This window comes from Prionailurus viverrinus, chromosome B3, assembly GCF_022837055.1.
Source record: "Prionailurus viverrinus isolate Anna chromosome B3, UM_Priviv_1.0, whole genome shotgun sequence".
NCBI lineage: Eukaryota > Metazoa > Chordata > Mammalia > Carnivora > Felidae > Prionailurus > Prionailurus viverrinus.
The window spans coordinates 112,506,646-112,525,836 of record NC_062566.1 but is presented as its reverse complement, the minus strand read 5'-3'; the positions used below and the strand labels follow the sequence as shown (position 1 = coordinate 112,525,836).

At 40.5% G+C, this 19,191-nt stretch overlaps 1 protein-coding gene across 18 annotated transcripts in view; it reads right to left on the bottom strand.

Annotated features, from left to right (window-relative positions):
- The window catches only part of SIPA1L1 (signal induced proliferation associated 1 like 1), a 365,199-nt gene that overhangs the window by 273,140 nt on the left and 72,868 nt on the right, over nt 1-19,191 (bottom strand). For 14 of the 18 annotated variants that reach the window (XM_047861065.1, XM_047861069.1, XM_047861066.1 and 11 more), the window contains one exon: nt 8,520-8,586. The exons of 2 other annotated variants lie outside the window; for them this stretch is intronic. The gene's annotated coding sequence lies outside the window, so the exon portion shown is untranslated. Of the gene's footprint in view, nt 1-5,014; nt 5,100-8,519; nt 8,587-19,191 lie in introns of all 18 variants that reach the window. 2 more of the 18 variants (XM_047861070.1, XM_047861068.1) reach the window with 1 other exon arrangement.

Genomic DNA, 19,191 nt, shown 5'->3' with positions numbered 1-19,191 from the left:
CAAGGCACACGGCACGGGCACCTGGCGCTCCCGCAGCCCTGCGAGGCATGTGGCTTAACGGACCCATTTGACAGACGGGAAGAGTGCAAGGCTCAGGATCCCCGTGAGGCCTCGGTTAAAGGGTTTCGGAAATTAAAAGGAATGTTGCATGATAACTATTGTGGAGAAAGAAGTTGCATTTTAAGACCTGACAGCTTCAAAAACCAGAGCTCCAGTGCATAATCAACTGATCAAACAACAATTCCCCTCTTTTCGTAAGAGACCAAGGAAGCAATGAAAAACTGTACCTGTCTCCCGTGACACGCCAGACAACCACTGGGAGGAAAGGAAAAAGGCATATACCGCTCTTTACTGTGAAGAATATTCTTTAAGGGAAACCAAACGACAAGGCGGTGTGTGCCTATCCCTGCCCCAGTGAGCGGAAGCCCCCGTTTAGTTACGTATTCCCTCGGCGTGTGGTGTCCATAGTGTGGCAGGGGTTACGCAGAATACACAGCACATTCCTCAGCCATGAGAACAGAGATGAGCAGTTCACCGAAGAGGCCCTTCCACACCTCAGTGGCTCTTCAACCCCACACCCAGCTTTGCCTCCAGAGCACAGATTCTAAAACTGGGTGTTATTTTTACACAAGAGCTCAGTGGTCATTATAATAATGTACTTGCTAATTATTTAATTGCAGAATTCTCTATGTATAAATAAATTCACATCTGGTAGCAAAAATATAGCCCATAAATAAAACTAGTCTTTAAAAAAAAAAAAAAAAAAAAAAAAAAAAACAACTTCAAAGTCAAATACTGGAAGTTAGTAAGGTCTACCTATTTGTAAACTACAAGTCAGTCCTTCAGATTTAGCTTCTACCCTGTCCTGGGGGACAGAGTTGTGAGTTCAAGCCCCATCCTGGGTGTAGAGATTACTTAAAAATGAGATCTTAAAAAAAAAAAAAGGTGAAATACAGATAATATCTCCGAAACCACTGCTAAATCAAAATCTAATCAAGTGTAAAAAGACAAACTACCAGGAGTAACCAGAACATCACAAATGAAGCTGGGGTTTTGTCTGACAGAGAGCAGAAGATCCTGCTGACTTATTACACGGCCACACAAAGCTGCAGCTGGTAGAATACATTATGACGGGCGTGAGCCTGCATACACATTCTTTTCCCAGGCTAAAAAGTTGACAGTCACTAAAGAGGGCCTAACATAGAAATGTTTTAAAAAAAAAGTTGAGACAGTAACATCTCAACCAAAATAGGCATGCTCCCTTTTATAGTTTTTCTTAAGTTGATTTGTTTGAGAGAGAGAGAGAGAGAGCGAGAGAGAGAGAGCGAGAGCATACGCACAAGAGCAGGGGAGGGGCAGAGAGACAGGGAGAGAGAGAATCCCAAGGAGTTCCATGATGTCAGCACAGAGCCCCACACAGGGATCAATCTCACAAACCGCAAGATCGTGACCTGACCTGAAGTCAAGAGTCAGATGCTTAAGCGACTGAGCCACCCAGGGGCCCCTGGCATGCTCCCTTTACCATTTGGAGTCCTTTCCCACCAGTGGGGCCTATGTTTGTGAGGATGTAAATTTAACTTTTTTTTTTCGTTTTTTAGAAAAAGAGAGAGCTGAAATCAAGAGTCAGATGCTTGACTGACTGAGCCACCTTGGTGGCCCTTTTCTTTTTTTTTTTCCCCCAAACTTAACTTTTTAATAAAGATCATCTTCTGGTAACAACAATAAGGGTCCCTTTCTTGGGTCGCCTGGGTGGCTCAGTTGGTTAAGCGGCCGACTTCAGCTCAGGTCATGATCTCGCAGTCCGTGAGTTCGAGCCCCACGCCGGGCTCTGTGCTGACAGCTCAGAGCCTGGAGCCTGTTTCAGATTCTGTGTGTCTCTCTCTCTGACCCTCCCCCATTCATGCTCTGTCTCTCTCTGTCTCAAAAATAAATAAACGTTAAAAAAATATATAAAAAAATAAAAATAAAAAAAAAATAAGGGTCCCTTTCTTGTAGCGGGACTCTTCAGAAAATCAGGGCTTGGATGGGCACCATTTAACTCCTCCATTTTTAACCCTGTCAGCGCACCATCGGCCTGGCTTTTCCTGACTCACGGAAAATAAAATACACTCTCAATTCCAGAACTGCATCACTGATGTTACATCTACCCATAACAGCTAGCTGCTGGAATGGAAAAGAGAAGAAGGGAAGAAGGAAGGAAAGGAGGTAGGGAGAAAAGCAATAAGAAATTTGTTGCTGCAATACCTGTAATTAATGTAAGATTTACTTTAAATATAACCAAACGTATCTTTCTCATTTTTAGTTACTATAATGCCATGATCTAACAGAAAATAAGTTGCAGAACAGTAAATTAATAGGAAAACGTCCTCCTTATAGCACTAAGTATAAAAATAGTTTATAAAACAGCATGCACAGGATTCCAATTTTGCTTTTTTTTTTTAATTTTTTTAATGTTTATTTTTGAGAGAGAGAGAGCGAGCATGAGTGGGGGAGGGACAGAGAGACAGGAAGACATAGAATCCCAAGCAGGCTCCAGGATCCCATCTATCAGTGCAGAGCCTGACGTGGAGCTCGAACTCACAAACATCAAGTTCATGACCTAAGCGTCCGATTTCGGATGCTTAATCTGCTGAGCCACCCAGGCGCCCCTCTAATTTTGCTTTTAAAATGTATACATGGTCACACAGAAGAACAAAAATGAAAGAAAACTATTAAGATCTTAGCAGTTCTAAAAAAAAACAAATGACTTACTTTCTTCTGTAATAAATTACATGACAAAAAAGCAGGAAGGGAAAATGTTACACATTAAGAAAGACCTACAAGAGACAAATGCAATGTGCCACCCTGCTTGGATCTTGAGTCCAACAAAACTGTAACACTGCACTTTTGAGACAATGGAAGAAAGTGAACACGAACTGGAAATTACAGAACGAGCTAGTAATATTAAATTAGAATAACTGTTAACTTTGTTAAGAATAACAACATTATGACTTTTTAAAAGCGATTATCTGTTAAAAATATTTACTCAAGCACTTATAGGTAAAATGGTATAATATCTAAGTTGTGCTTTAAAACTCAAAACACAAAGCAAAACAACAGAACAAAACCCAAAAGCAGGAAGAAGATAGATGTTAACAAGAATAGCAAAATGTCGGGGCGCCTGGGTGGCGCAGTCGGTTAAGCGTCCGACTTCAGCCAGGTCACCATCTCGCGGCCCATGAGTTCGAGCCCCGCGTCAGGCTCTGGGCTGATGGCTCAGAGCCTGGAGCCTGTTTCCGATTCTGTGTCTCCCTCTCTCTCTGCCCCTCCCCCGTTCATGCTCTGTCTCTCTCTGTCCCAAAAATAAATAAAAAACGTTGAAAAAAAAAAAAAAAGAATGGCAAAATGTCTGTAATTGTTGAAGCTAGATGATTTAGGTATATTAGGGCTCATTATGCTATTCTCTCTACTTTTCTGTATGTTTTAAAATTTTTATAAATAAAAAGTAAAAATGCTTAGAAGGATAGTTACCTCTGAGTGGTGGGGATTGTGTGAACTGGGTGATTTTTACTTTGATCTGTGTGTCTCTTAGGAGCATCTAGATTTATACAATAAATATGAATTGCTTTGGTTACCTGAAGAAACAAATGTTACTCTTTTAGTGGGTGGGGGGGGGTGAATGGGGGGGTGGGTGGGGGGGCGGTGGATGGTTCTTTCAACGCCCCGTTCCAATGATGCCACCTCCATGGAGTTAATTCTCCCTCTACGGACACCACAATGCATTTTACTTGTATTTCTACAAAAGGTTTTATTACATTTAGCCATTCATTATGGCAATTTTTAATTAATTAGGTCTTATCTCTCTCTCCAGGAAAACAACTTGAGTATAAGAGGCATTTGTTTTTTGGTATATCTATCCTAGTCAACATCAAGCAAAAAACTCTATATAACAGGTGTTAAATAGTTGTTTACTTAATTAACTTTTCCACTAATAAATTCAGAGGGCAGACAAATGGCAACAGAAGTAGAATGTCTTACTTGTACCTTACTTCTTGTAACCACAAAAGCTTTCAGGCTGAGACACATCCAGAGGTCCCTACACAAAGACCAATACTCGTCAAATGTTACCTAGTCAATTTCTCAAACAATCTGTTTTCCAGTTGACTAGGGGGAAAGAAAACATCAGTCAGTAGCAGAAAAAGGCCAATTACTAAATCAAGTTATAGACTTTAAAAAAAAAAAAAAATTACTCTCTGAGGGGGAAAAAAATCAAAGTCTATTAGTTCTTCAGCAGCCATTCATTATTTAACCTACTGAACACTCATCCAGAGCAGTGGTGGGTCAGTGCATTTTTATTAAGGAAACCATCATGGCAGAATACAGAGCCAGCCCATGTGCTGAGACAAACAATGGCTCAGGAAACATCCCCAGCTCTGAAAACACTGATGCCACGTGGAAAGGCCACATGTCCACATCTCTCTCACGTTTTCTTTATTATCATCCACTCACTGGTGGCCTTGGCATGTTTTGTGCAGACAGCTTTCCTCAAGCCTACGGCCTTCATCTCTATATGCTCGTGGTTAAAAACCATTTCCAAAAAGATACAATAAAGTCATCCTCTCAGGGCAGCAAAAACCCAAAATAGGCCATACTGGACTTCCCTAAATGGAAGACTTCCCCTGCCTTTGCCTTAATTTCACACACATAGTTTTGATGAAAGAGACTCAAATACTGGTGAACATATTTACAACTTCCTTTTATATGTAAAATATGCTTAAATACTGACAAAGATTAGAATAAAGCCTACGTTGTAAAATAAAGCCCCCGCCACAAAGCGTCCTGAGTCCTTTGACAAAAGCGGGATCATGAAGAACTGGGGATTCAAACTCCTCCCCAGTTTCATCTCCAGTTCCACGCTGTGATCTGCTCCCAGAAGCCAAGTCTTCAAAATCCCTCCACCGACCGAACTTTTCAAGGAAGGGAGAGGCTGAGGTCTGCACCACTGCCACCCTAACTTCTCCCCACAAGCACTCACGTTCATGTTCTTGCTTCTCTCTTTTCTGATTCTTTACTTCAGACATTTGCTCAACTCCACTCCTATTTGGCAAATTTTAGATTTCCTAGACAGTCAACCGGAAAACAAACGGTTTGAGAAACTGACTAGGTAACGTGGTACCAGTGTAAAAAATTGTATCAAACCCAGGGCCCAAAATGAGGACCAGGTACTAAGAAATAAGGCATTCTTCCAAAGACAACTTAATTCAATTCCTATGAGCATTTGTTCTATTTGTCACCAGAATGAGTTTAAGAGAGGCAACTCTTTGTTTGATGTGGGCAGCTGTGCTGTTCTGTTTTGAAGAATGTAAAGGTAAAAATTCAGTGAGAGTAAGTTGTTCCTACACAAGATAAAAAGGGGCATGATATTAGCAGTAAATGTGAAGGGGCCATACCACAGTTCCACAGGCTGGTAAAAATGTTTGGTAGGCCAAAGGATTTCACAGAATTTTCTTTCTTAAGAACAAAGATGGAGGCTTTGAATAATAAATAAGTATACTAGAATAACCCAAGGCATGCCGAACTCAATTAAAATTAGTCATGGCCACAGAAGAAAGGACAACTCGGCAATCAATCCCTTTGCTATAACTATTAAAATTTTAATAATTTCATATTATATTATATAGTCAGCATTTAGTTAATAAAATTTCATCTAGTATTGATCTTAAGAAATTGTCTCTCTTTTGTACTCTCGGTGCCCCTGGGAAACTTCAATGTAGGCTGACCCAAAGCCTCTAAAAAGTCTCCAGGAGGTAAGCATTTGAGTTCTGTTCTTCGAGTTAGTGTATCCAAAATCCAATTCTCAATTAATCTACTGTCTGTCGCTGAACTACCTTTAAAGAGGAAAGTGTCCGCCTAGGTTTTATGGAAGACACAGTTCGTCAGAACAACAAGCAGAAAAGAGAGAAGCTGCATCAGTGGACGTGAGGCTCGACAAGCGGGGAGGAGACTCCAGTTTTCAACTGACCTCTGAATCTGCTACACTCATTGTGTTGTCTGGATGGCCAGTGTAAGGCATTACGACTATTAGGTTTCTTGCTACGACCACAGACAGCACCAAGAAAAGCCCAGGAGACTGCACCAACACACATTTTCTTTTCTCTTCTTTTTATACTTACTAAACGGTTGGGACTTCCCATAAAACAATTAAAAGTAGGTCTTTGCCTTTGTGTCTCATGCCAGCAAACTATCAGTCCTCGTAAATGTGACCAGTTGTTCTTTTTTTATTCTATTCTCAAGAAAAGAAAGAAGTGCAGAGCTTTTTAAAATTTCCTCAGCTACTCTCCCATTAAAAGCAGAAACGTAGGACGCAATGACCAAATTGGAATAAGAGAAAAATTTAAACAGCATCTCACTCATCTATTAGTACGTAACTGTCTACATAAGAAAGGGAAAGTCCAAAGCAAAAATAAAACATTTGGGAAAATTATTCAAATATTTCAATGTGGAAAGCAAGTAATTTAGTCAGGGATTATCATCAATTAACATCACTCTACGTTTCTCGCTGGGCATTGAGAAAGAATATAGAAACAAAAAAATTTAAAGGAAGGAAAAGAAGTGTGCTTTCTCAATTCGATTTTGTATTCTAGAACAATATTACTCAAAACATAAATAAATAAAAATGTAGGAGAATGGTGGATTTAAGAAGATACACATGGGACACATGGGACAGAACATGTAACGCTTCGTGGGTTTGTTTGGTTTGGTGTGGTCTTTTAGACTTCTGTTTTCTTCTGACGAAGCGAATTGATTCAGACATCCCTTAAGTGGAGAGTCTTTGGATAGGTAAGTGTGCACTTAGAAGGCCAAGAAAGAGACATGGCACCAACAGGTCTGGCAAACCATTCGATCAAAGCCTCCCTTGTCTGTGTGACCAGTTATGAACGCTTAAGAGAAGACTCTCCCACCTGACCTAACAGATAAACTGTGCTAGCGTCATCAGATATTATCTCCATTAAAAGAAGTGATTTAAGTGCCCCAGGGTTCAGGTTAAGCTGAGCAACTCAATTCAAAAGACAGGGTATAGCTGCTACAACACGAAAGCTAAACAAGCTTGGCCTCAACAGTAATCCTCAAAGTAAGGCCTCCACTGACAACTGTCATACTCAAGTTCAATCAGGAGCCGATCCTTACTTAAGAGTGTTTAGAATACAGAAAGACACACGGGGACTGCACAGAAGGTACATGTTTCTCTTGTATATAGGCACTCCGGAGGGGAAAAAAGTGAACCCTGAAAAGTAACTTCCAAGATTGAGGTGAAGACCAGAGGGCACGGATTTCTCGTCCTTCACAAAGTACCTGAGCTACAGTCATGGGGCATTCCTGCTGGCTTCCTTCTTCACCACTAAGCAATTTTTGATGGTTCCAAAGATGCTACTTTCTCAAAGACAGGTTTTCAATTGTGTTGCTAATAAAAGACGTGGGCTTTTCAAATGGCTACAAATTACAGAGACCTACAAATCCTTCTTGGATTTCACGTTATTAAAGAAGAATGATGCTGAGATTGGTCAAATAAATGCTAGCAGGAAAGTGTCCTAATGCACTTTAAAAACATTTTCAGAGATAATCATTCCTCAATTCCTCTTCCTGAAATTCAAGGAAGGTCGGAAACAGCTAGCCACTGTGAAAGCAGTGCTCCAATTACCCTGCGGGCTTCAGGAGAGAAGCCCTAAACTCTGCACAAAGGTTTACAATGGAGAGATGCTCAGATAACCTTGACCGTCCTTTGTAGGCTGTAATGCTCCAGAAGAGCAGTAGTGCTTCTGCTCCCAACAAAGCAGCAGATAAGAAAAATCCCCAGGTCTTTGTTTCAGCAAAACCAATGAAACAGACATATCCCTAAACCACTTGCTTTATCTCAATTTCAGAGTTTAAATTATATTTAAGCATATTATATAGCATTTTTAGCTTGTGGAAATGTCTCTCTCTCTCTCTCTCTCTCTCAATCAGAATGAAGCTGTTGTTTTTCTCAATAAGCATATACCCTTTTACAACTTATTAAAGTGTCTGAGAAGCGTCCAATGAAACATTAGAGCACGCGTAAGGTGGACCTGGGCTCCTACCCGGGAGTAATAACCAAGGGCAAGCACTCTGAGATCAATGGTAAGACCCACATCGGTAAATGTCGGCAATACATCATCCAACCATCTCTCAGTTTTTCAGGATAAGCCCTGCTTATCCAAACTAAAATTTCCAAATTATACACTAATGTACCAGAGTTAACAACATGGGTTGAGGTATAAACCCCCATCACATTTTAAGAAACCCAAGGGAGATTTTCTGAAACGTATTTACTATGGAATGGGAACATCAGTAGGTAACAAAAGCCGTCACACAATGAAGTAGGAAAATCCAGTGAGGAAAAAACTGAGCATCCACACTTGAGGGGTCCAAATTTCACGACAAGTAGCAGGTCTTCCAAGCACGAAAGTGTGAGTGATATGCCCTTCCCCCAGCGTGACTTTGTGACTAAGCCACCAACTCACCTCATTCCACTTCAAAGTCACCGGTAAATCTTGCGTTTGAGTCCAACCTGAGGTATTCTCTCAAAACCTAGATTAAAATAATGATGAACTTCAGTATATAATAAAGTTCTTTTCAAACTCTGAAAAAACATACAATTGTACTTCACAATATTAAGGGGGAAAAAAATCACAGCTACAAATCAAATCGTAACTGTGAAAGGCTATGCCCCACTCCTAAAACCTTTAACTGGAAATCTCTTTATGTGTAGCTCAACACACATTTAAATGTAAGCCAACCAATAGCCACTCCCACTTAAAAAAATTTTTTTTTTCAACGTTTATTTATTTTTGGGACAGAGAGAGACAGAGCATGAACGGGGGAGGGGCAGAGAGAGATGGAGACACAGAATCGGAAACAGGCTCCAGGCTCTGAGCCATCAGCCCAGAGCCCGATGCGGGGCTCGAACTCACGGACCGCGAGATCGTGACCTGGCTGAAGTTGGACGCTTAACCGACTGCGCCACCCAGGCGCCCCTAGCCACTCCCACTTAAACAACAAATTCTTACACCTAGTTATTCAGTCTCTAGGCAGACTGCCTATCCAGGGCCTCTATAATCTGGTCAGGAAGTCTGAGGAGAAACTCAGGAACCTGAATGGGTAAGAAGGCCCCCAACAAAGTGATTTTCATGTAATCAGCCTGTCACGTGCCTATGGGAACAATTGTTCTGAACCAGTGGTTCTCAACAGGGGGTGATTTTGTACTGCAGGGGCTATCTTACAATGTCTGAAAATATTCTTGGTTGTCACAGCAAGGAGAGGACGTATGCTACCAGCATTCAATGGGTGCAAGCCAAGGATGCTGTTAACCCCTCCCTACACTGCACAGGACAGCCCCCCCACCGAAGAATTATCCAGCCCCAAGTGACAACAGCACTGAGGTTGACAAACCCTGTTCCAAAGCAAACAACCGTTCTGATTATTTAGAAATTTTACAATTCTCACACGGGTCATTTCAGGTAGGTTATAAGCTCCCACTACATTTCCTGTGACTAGTGAGCTTATTATTAGTTAAAAGATTCAAACATGCCCCATATTAGTAACATGCAGTACATGTACCCATTCTAAAAATATTAAAATAAATCGGAGTATACATGTCCTTAAGAGCTTCCAAGGAACTAATTTTTAAATTTTCACTGAGGAGAAATACTACATCAAACTAGGTGAACTCCCAAAAAGTCTGTTCCCAAGCATATAAAAAAACGGAAGGTAAGAAGACTAAAAAGAATCAGAACTGGGGCGCCTGGGTGTCTCAGTCAGTTAAGCATCCAACTCTTTTTTTTTTTTTTTTAATTTTTATTTATTTTTGAGGGAGACCGTGCGAGTGGGGAAGGCAGAGAGAGAGAGAGAGGGAGACACAGAATCTAAAACAGGCTCCAGGCTCTGAGCTGTCAGCACAGAGCCCAACATGGGGCTCGAACCCACAAACCATGAGATCATGACCTGAGCCAAAGTCAGATGCTCAACCAACTCAGCTACTCAGGCGCCCGAAGCGTCCAACTCTTAATTTCAGCTCAGGCCAGGATCCCAGGGTCATGGGGTTGTGCCCTGCATTGGGCTCCACACTGAGCATGGAACCTGCTTAAGATTTTCTCTCCTTCTCCCTCTGCTCCTCTCCCCCACTCGCACTCTCTCTCCTCCTCTCTCTCTCTCTAAAATAAACAAACAAACAAACAAACAAACAAACAGAACCAGAACTTAGTTTCCCTCACAGATATTCTCAATTCCTGCTAAAGACAAGATGGACAAAGTTCCTCTTCCCAGCCTGTCACCCGAGATGGCAGGACTCTCATCTTTTATTCAGCTAAATATACAGGTACTTCAAAATCCACTTTAACTGTATTCAAAATGAGACTTACTGATAACAGATCTTTCAGTATCTATCCCAGTTGCTAAAACTTGCAGTTTTTACATGACTGGCCCCACACAACACACCCCCAGAATAGGTAAAGAAACCTGTAACACTCAAAACATATACTTTGCTTTGTCAAGCTTAATTAATGAGCCGTAACTAGCTAATTACATAACTGAGACATACCTGACAGCTGATTTGCACCAGTTAGGTACATGAACAAACATGTGGAGTTGAAAACTCAAACGAAAGGATATCATCTATGAACACACTTAGAAAGATTCCATGAGGATTAGTGCATTCCAACTGGACATTTCCTTGACGTGGTGTAGGAGTTTATATTCTAATTATAGACTGATTTCTTCCTCTGAGTCCCCGGTGCTGTGAGGAACTACCTAAATCAAACTCAAAGCATAATTCCCGCAGGTAGTGAGCACCTGGATGAGTGGTGGGCGGTGGGCAGACTGGCATCCATAACCCCAAAGCACAGGCGGGGGGTTTGGCGGGGTAGGCTGAACCCGAGTCGGAGCTGCGCTCCCACCTGGAGCTCCCTACCCGTGCTCTGGGAACCTCTGCACTAGCCGAACCATTAGGAAACTTGACTGAGCGATGTGCTTGTCCAGAGGGAGGGCTAACGTACAGTCTAGATTCAAGATGCCGTGAAGCCAGTGTAGAGCCCATCACACCTCCCCCCTTAGAGGATGAAGACAACTGGGGAGGGCGGCCTCAGACAAAAGCTAGAAACTAATGACCTGGTCAGAGAGGATTTCTTAACACCCATCAGTGGCTCAGAGAACAAAGGAAAGTACTTTTTGCTTTATGAAGCGAAATGATTTTCAGGCCTTCCTTTCTTTCTACCAGAAAGGAAAAAAAAAAGGAAGGCTGAAAAATTACTGGGAAGGTTCAGAAATATTAACGCACGATATGAAATTTATTTTACCCAGCCTCTGTGTTTCGAGATTTAAATCAGTCTTCAAATAAAAAATTCATAATTAAATTTCAAAACATAAACACTTTATTTTTTTTCCCTCTCCCCAGTAAAATATATTCTGTTCCAAAAAAGAAAGGTTGCTCAATTTCCTGTCAAAAGCAATCTAGAGAAGGCCACCTACACTGTAAAAGCAGCAAGAAAAAAAAAAATAACAAAATGCTGAAGAAAAGCCCGCACGAGTGGGTGTATGCTAAGTGCAAGGTAACTACCACTCTGGGCTTTTTCAAGCTTTTTTTTCCCTGATCATTCTGAGAAATATGAAAATTAGTGTAACTGCTAAAGACAAGTTTGTCCTCCAACCAATCTAAGGAAAACAAGCCTGATGGTGGATTTCAGCTCCACCAAAGAGAGGGGTAGGAGGGGGCAATCAGGGCCTTTCACCCAGGATTCTTTGTACAGACAGACAACTTACACATAATGTTTTCAGAGAAGGAAGGCTGGTCTAACAATTAACCTTCTCCCCCACCATGTCGCATCCCAAACTTCATGAACTTTTAAAAATGTTTTTAATGTTTTTGAGAGACAGAGAGAGTGAGAGCACAAGCAGGGGAGAGGCAGAGAGAGAGGGAGACAGAGAATCCCAAGCAGGCCCAGCACTGTCAGCACAGAGCCCTAGGTGGGGCTTGACCCCACAAACCATGAGGTCATGACCTGAGCCAAAGTCAGACGCTCAACCGAATGAGCCACCCAGGAGCCAGATAAACTTCATGAACTTTTAGAGTAGGACCAGCTTGGTCCTAATAAGCTTAATCCCAAACCTCTGGGGACTAACCACTCACATGAGCTGCCTAGATATGGGTTACTACAGCATCGAATTCACCACTCTGTCTATACAATTCCCCTTACCCTGTATGCTTTCTGAAATTCTAAATGCTAAGATAACAATCAACCAGCCCAACATTTTTTTACTGAAAGCCTACTGAAATATGCTCACTACTAAGGGAGATACAGTGGAGGGAGAAAAAAAAAGGAAAGGAAAGCTTGAATAGCTCACCAGCAAATTGAGGATAAAAGAACAAAAACACAAAGGAAGTCAAAATTAAAAACAGTATTGTCACTGAATTATAACACAGTAAAAGGCGCTATTTCTATAAATCATACTTTCCACAAAAAGGAGTTTGTCACAATAAATAATGAGCAGGGAAAACAACGTATTAATGAAATGATGGTAAACATTTTAAAACCAGTACACCAGAAGACAAAGTAAGATATGGCAGAAAGCTACACTGTAGGGCAGCTGTTAAGACAAGGCAACATGAGAGAGCAAACCTTTTAAACCTTAAATGATTTGTCTGATAAGCTAACAATTAACTGCAAACAAGAGGGAACTTTTTGTTCTAGTCTGCTTAATAATCTCAGACCACCCTACAAAAAAAACTTGCAAGACTACTTAGTACAAATAACTATTTCTCAGAACCACTTGAGAGTAAGTAGCCAACATGATAGCCTCTCATCCCCACAGAGTTTAGGGAACAACTCCTCCATAGAAGGGCATTCTCCTACAAAACTGTAATTATGGCCATGAAAATCACCCAAATCATATGGTACCATCATCTAACCCACAGACCAGATCTTAACGTTCTCCAGTTATCCCAATAATGTCCATTTTAGTAAAAGGATCCAGTCCGTCCAGGATCTCACACTGCACTCAGTTCCCACATTTCATTGGTGCATTTCAATCTAGAATTCCTCAGACGTTCCTTGACGTTCATGACATTGACAATTATGAAGATCCCAGGCCATTTTTGTAGCACGTTCCTTAATTTGGGTTTATCTGATTCTTTCTTACGATTAGCTTCCAGTTATGAATTTTCAACAGGGATACCAAAGAAGAGAGTTCCCCTCCTTGTACCCTACCAGGTGGTATGCTATTTTCATCTTTTTCCCTTACTGGTAACGTGAACTTGTATCATGAACTTGACTTAGGGGGCATCTACCAGACTGCCACTGAAAAGTTAACTCTTTTTCCTTTGTAATTTCTAAGTACTTTGTGAGAGGATACTTTCAGACTATATAAATATCCTACCAACAAATGTTCACCCGATACTTGTGTCCAGTGATAATTCTTGGCCAAATTATTTTATGACAGCTGCCAAAAAGTGATTTTCTAGTCTAATAATTCCTACCATTCTAGTGGGAGGAAAAAATGGTATTCAGAAAAGCCAAGCTCTGGGTGTGCTTACTGCAACTGGGTTATTGCTGTTCCCTGGTCATCCAGGAGAACAGAAGAACATGCACACACTTCCTTCATTATTTGTTTGGTTTGTTTTGTTTTTCGTCATTTCTTTCTATATCTATGTATACTGCAGACCAGGAGTTCATCCAGATGCCCTGAATTCCTATCCAAACACAGCGTCTTTCTAGCTTTTCCCTTTCCCTTCCCTGTAACAGTCCTAAACCTGGCTCTCATTAACCTCACTTTTCCTTACTGGATTCAGCCCCCCCATGTCATTGAATGCTACCCCTAACTCTGACCTAGTATCAGAAAAGCCTTCTCTCTAACTAAAGGACCAGTAAAGGAGAAGCCCAGAGAGACAAAAATGTTATGACAGACTATATATAATATGATTCCATTTTGGCAAAGCCCAAATAGGCAAAGCTAAAAATATACTGTTTACAGATATATTCATTTTTTAAAGCAAGGGAATGCTGAACATAAAACTCAGGACAGTAGTCCCTCCAGGACAAGGCAGAAGGATGGAATCACAGAGGAACCCAGTAGCTTCAAAGTGCTGATCAGGTTCTAGTTCTTAGTGAGCACCTGCCAGTCCTAAGCACAAGTTCCTTGACCCACAACTACGCCTCACTAAACCATGAGGAGGTCATTAGCACAGTCTCAATTTTGCCTTTAAGATCTGAGGTCTAGAAAGATTAAGCGCGTTTCCTATGGTCACACAACCAACAAGCAAGAGTTCAGACACAAACCCCCGTCTGACTTGAACCCTCTTTTCCCTCGACTATTCCTCAAACAGAAGAAAGACAGGCAGGACAGATGGAGCTATGGTTCTAAGGCTAAGATTCCTCTGTGCCTCTGAACCATTTCTAGAATGCTATTTAGGGTATGGGCAAGTCTAGGTCCAAAACCAGGGCGTGGGGGAGGGGATAAAAATCTTCCTAAAGGCAAGGAAAGAGGGCAGAGGCACAAATCTGGGCCATACTGAGACTATGTGAACAACATAAACAATCCTTTAGGGAGAGTTTCTATTATATTCCATATAGGCTACAAATTCTGGCTCAGTTAAGTCACCAAATAAAATCTCCTCTCAGAGAGCCCTGGTAAAATCTTAATACTAAGTGTTTTGTTTTGAAATCAGGAAACAAAGGAGAGAAGACCGGCAAGCCATTCATGAAGTTCCAAACACATACCAAACGGGGCAAAATGACAAATCACTTAGCACAATGCATGAAACATGAAATAAGTAATAAAATGTTGAGCATTTTTAAAGAATGTGTATAATGGGATACTGAGGCAGAGCAACAATACTCTGAAGGAAAGACGAGACATCCCAGTAGGTTTAAATCCTGCTCTGCTACCTGGGGGTGTTTTAAAATTGCTAAAATCCAAGAAGATGGAACCCCATAAGAAGAAAAGAAAAAGAGAGAGCATATTTGTCTTCTCAAAAAGTCAGAAATAACTGCAATCTAACTGCACTTCTGGTAGAAATATCTCCAGAGTCTATTAGTGATTAACAACAACTCCTACCACCCAGAAAAGTCTCATGATAGACAGACACTAATGATTTTGTGATCTTAGTTCAAGTTTTCTATATTTATCTGTCTTTACAATGGGATATGTTTCCCCACTGTTGATTTCCAAGGGGTGGAGTATAAACCAAATCAGAAGTAATTTTAAGTCTAGACTCCTCCCCAAACCTCCCCCACCACCGCCGCAAAAAAAAAAAAAAAAAAAAGTCTATCTTCCCTTTCCTTTTCTTTCCAAAGAAATCTAGACCTAGGCCACAGGCTATACCAAATACTACACAACAAAAGAAAACAAAGCACATGTGTAAAATGGTGAAAAAGATTTCAAAAGTAACAGCAACTTCATGCTGTAGCCTGAAACTGTCTATAATACATAAAGGTTAAGAAATCCAAAATGATCCTGGAAAGACAGGAAGTATGTGAGAAGCACACAGAAGGATAAACCTCATTAGATAAAAAAGGAAGGCATTTAACACACCTCCACAGGGCCTAGACTCGCTTTCTTTCTTTTTTCTTTCTTTCTTTCTTTCTTTCTTTCTTTCTTTCTTTCTTTCTTTCTTAGGCTTTTAAGTTACTTTCTTTATGAAAAGCAATCAGGTGCTGTTGAAATCAGCATCTGGTATTAAAAAGACAAGAAGTGGGGCGCCTGAGTGGCTCAGTCGGTTAAGTGTCCAACTTCAGCTCCGGTCATGATCTCACGGTTCATGAGTTCGGGCTCTGAGCTGACAGCTCAGAGGCTGGAGCCTGCTTCAGATTCTGTGTCTCCCTCTGTCTGCCCCTCCCCTGCTCACACTCTGTCTCTCGCATTGTCTCAAAAATAAATAAACATTTAAAAAAATTTTTTCTTTAAAGACAAGAAGTTATCCTGAGGTATTTCTAAATGAAAATAACAAAAAGAATAAATTAATCCATAGGCACGTATTTCTTTCATCCTACTGTATTAAGCTTACATGATCACAAGACAAGCAGTAATCATTCCTGAGAATTTAGGGACAACAGCCCAGCTTTAAAAGAAATTTAAAATCTAAAAAATAAATATGAAAAAAAATGTATTAGTTTAACGACGAAAAGGGGAACATCCTGAAACATATGAAAGATTTTTCTTGTAAACTCCCAGATAATGAATTTGGGGCAAAAGTCAATATGGCTATGGAAGAAATAAATCCTCCCAAGCTAATCTAATTTAGTGTTATTGAGACAACCCACTTATCAAGGGACTGCAAGACTTGAATTTCTTAACATTAGTGGATTTGACAACCCATGAAGACACAAGAAAAATGTTCTTCCCCCGGAAAGTATATACCAATGGTTCTCTGATCTCAGGTTGTACAAACTACTAATTCTTCCTTCCTGCAATTCAAAATGTAACAGTTAGAAATAAGTCCTTTTGCAAGCTTAGTAGCCTCATCTTGAGGCTTCTCCAACTCAAAATCACTTCTATGTACCCATTTGTTTGAGACAAAAACCTAAGATTCATTGTCCATTCCACAGCCCATATCCATTCTGTTGAGGCCTGTAAATTCTACCTCCTGAAGGCCACCCTGAACCCTTCCCTCCTGTCTGTATCCACTGGCAACACACTAGTCCAAGCCACTCTTATCTCTCAACTAGACAACTGCCCCAGACTCCTCATTAATTTCCACCCACGATCATTTTCCACAGTGTAGTCAGACTGACTTTTTAAAAGGTTAAACTGCATAATGTTATTCCCCTGCTGAAAACCTACCAGTGGCTTTCCATATCCTGTGATGTCAAGAAGTGTGAAACAGATAAGATTTTACTCTAATTTCCAAGCTAACATGTTAGACTGTCACAGGTGTATGAATACCACGGAGGACATGAGATGCTTGGGTCAGAGAGACAAAGGACTTGATTACTCACAGCAACAGCAGCAGCCAGAGTACCAGCATTTTTGGTGCCAGTCCCTTAAGGCTGAATGAATTCCCACCAGGCGACACTTGCACAGCAGTGTGCTGTGTTACAGGAGAGTAACCCTGAGCTTAATGAACCCAAATCTTTTATAATGGGCAGTACACCTGCCTGACCTTTACCCCAGAAGGAGATATTATCTTGATCACACAGACAATAAGTGTACCTGATCTCTGCCCTGGAGGGTATCTTCCAAGGCTACTGACTATATAAATCATCCCTAAAAAGAGAGTCCAAAACAAAAGTAGTCAATGCAGAAACACAAGATACATGGAAAAGTGTCTCCCAACATTAGAATAAAAGCCAAATTTCTTACCATGGCCTATAAGGCCCTACACAATCAATCTGTTTCTCTTCAATTCATGTGGAACTCCTGTCTCTCTAGCTTACTATGGCTGTAGCTCCACTGCCACCTTTGGTGTCATCAGGTAAGTCAAGTTCTTTTCTGCCTCAGGACCTTTGCATATGCTTTCCTTTTGTCCAGAAATGTTCTTTCCCTTAGATGTCACTTCCTCAGAAATACCTTCTCTTGTCAATCTATCTATACAAGACCCTACACTCACTGTTTATTCTTCTTTTTGTCACTTTTCTCACTTATTCATTCAGTCAGTCAACATTTACTGGGCACATACTATGTACCAATCGTTATTATTATAGGCATAATAATTAACCTTATCCACTTATTTATTTACTAACAGTCTTCTTTAAAGGTAAAATCCTTGTCTTTACATTCATCCACAAAGGCCCAGAACTTAAAATTTGTGCCCTCAATAAAACTCTGTTGAATGAGTGAACAAGTACTACACTACAAAGTACTAAAATATTTCCACATCAGCACTGAGCAAAAAGCATATAATCAGAAGCTAGAAGTCCTAAATTCAAACCCTGGAGTCATCATTTAGTGGCACTTGAGCAATTCTATTAAATTCCCTGCAAAATGAAGAAAATTCTTCTCCTGCCTAACTCACAAGATTATTGTGAAGATCAAATGATGGAATCTATCTGGAAGCCCTTGCAAATGCTAAACATAACTTAAAACCAGTAACAAATCAAAAACAAAAACAAAACCAGCAACAAATCAATAGTTAATAGTCATGGGATAGTCATTCATTCAATAAGAATATACTAGGCCCTTTACTATGAGGGTAATACTATTGCGAAAATTAAAATGTAAGTTAAAAGTGTACAACTTTAAATGAAATTAGAAATTGGTTAGTTCTTTAATAAACTTGAGGAACAGTATTTTCCCTTTAAATACCCTTTGTACATGCTTTAAAAACTTTCAGATAAAAGGTGAGTCACCTTTACTTGTTCCCAATCCCAGAATATTAAAAGAATGTTTTCTACTTATTTTTTAAGCAAGTCACTCAAATGCCAATTTAGAAAAATTTTAGACTATATTTACACCACTGAACACCAGTCCCCAAAACAGGAATTTTCAGCCTTCTGGCAAAATTTATCAATTTATTAATTTGTTTCTTTTTACTGACTTCACGTGAAACCAAATGCAGCCTCTTTACTGCAAGGCGGTGTGTGTGGTAATCTGTGTGTGTGTGTGTGTGTGTGTGTGTGTGTGTGTGTGTGTGTGTGTACATGCGTAGTGAAGGGAAAGGAAGCTTCATCTTACATTTGTAATAAAAAGAGCGCATTCAGAATTAATGCTCCAGGCAGCCAACAAGAGGAAACAGAGTGACCATCCTGAAGTATAAACAGAGGGCTGGCAACCTGACCACGGACAGGGGCGGTCAACTCAGACAAGCCACACACCTGGCGTTGAGTTCACCAACCAGCTCATCCTTCATAACCTGACCACGCGATTTCACAGAAATTAATTAAAAGGGAAACTGCTTCTATGATATAAAAAGATAACATACAAATTGATAAAAAGGAGGGTGCAGACAACATTCATTACAAAGGAAATAAGGTGGAATATGAGAACAGTATGATCAAGACTGCTTTCACATGACCTTTCTCAAATTCAATACACACACATGTAAATAACTAAAAGAGGTACATTGTGAGAGTAAAAAGGAGGAATAACACGAACTGGTGCTTCTAAATATTAAAGTCAAGTATGAAAATGAGGGAGAGTACACGGGAAGGCTCCTGGGAGCTAAGAAAGATGTGCAGGTTGAGAGGACAGAAGCAGATGATCTACAAT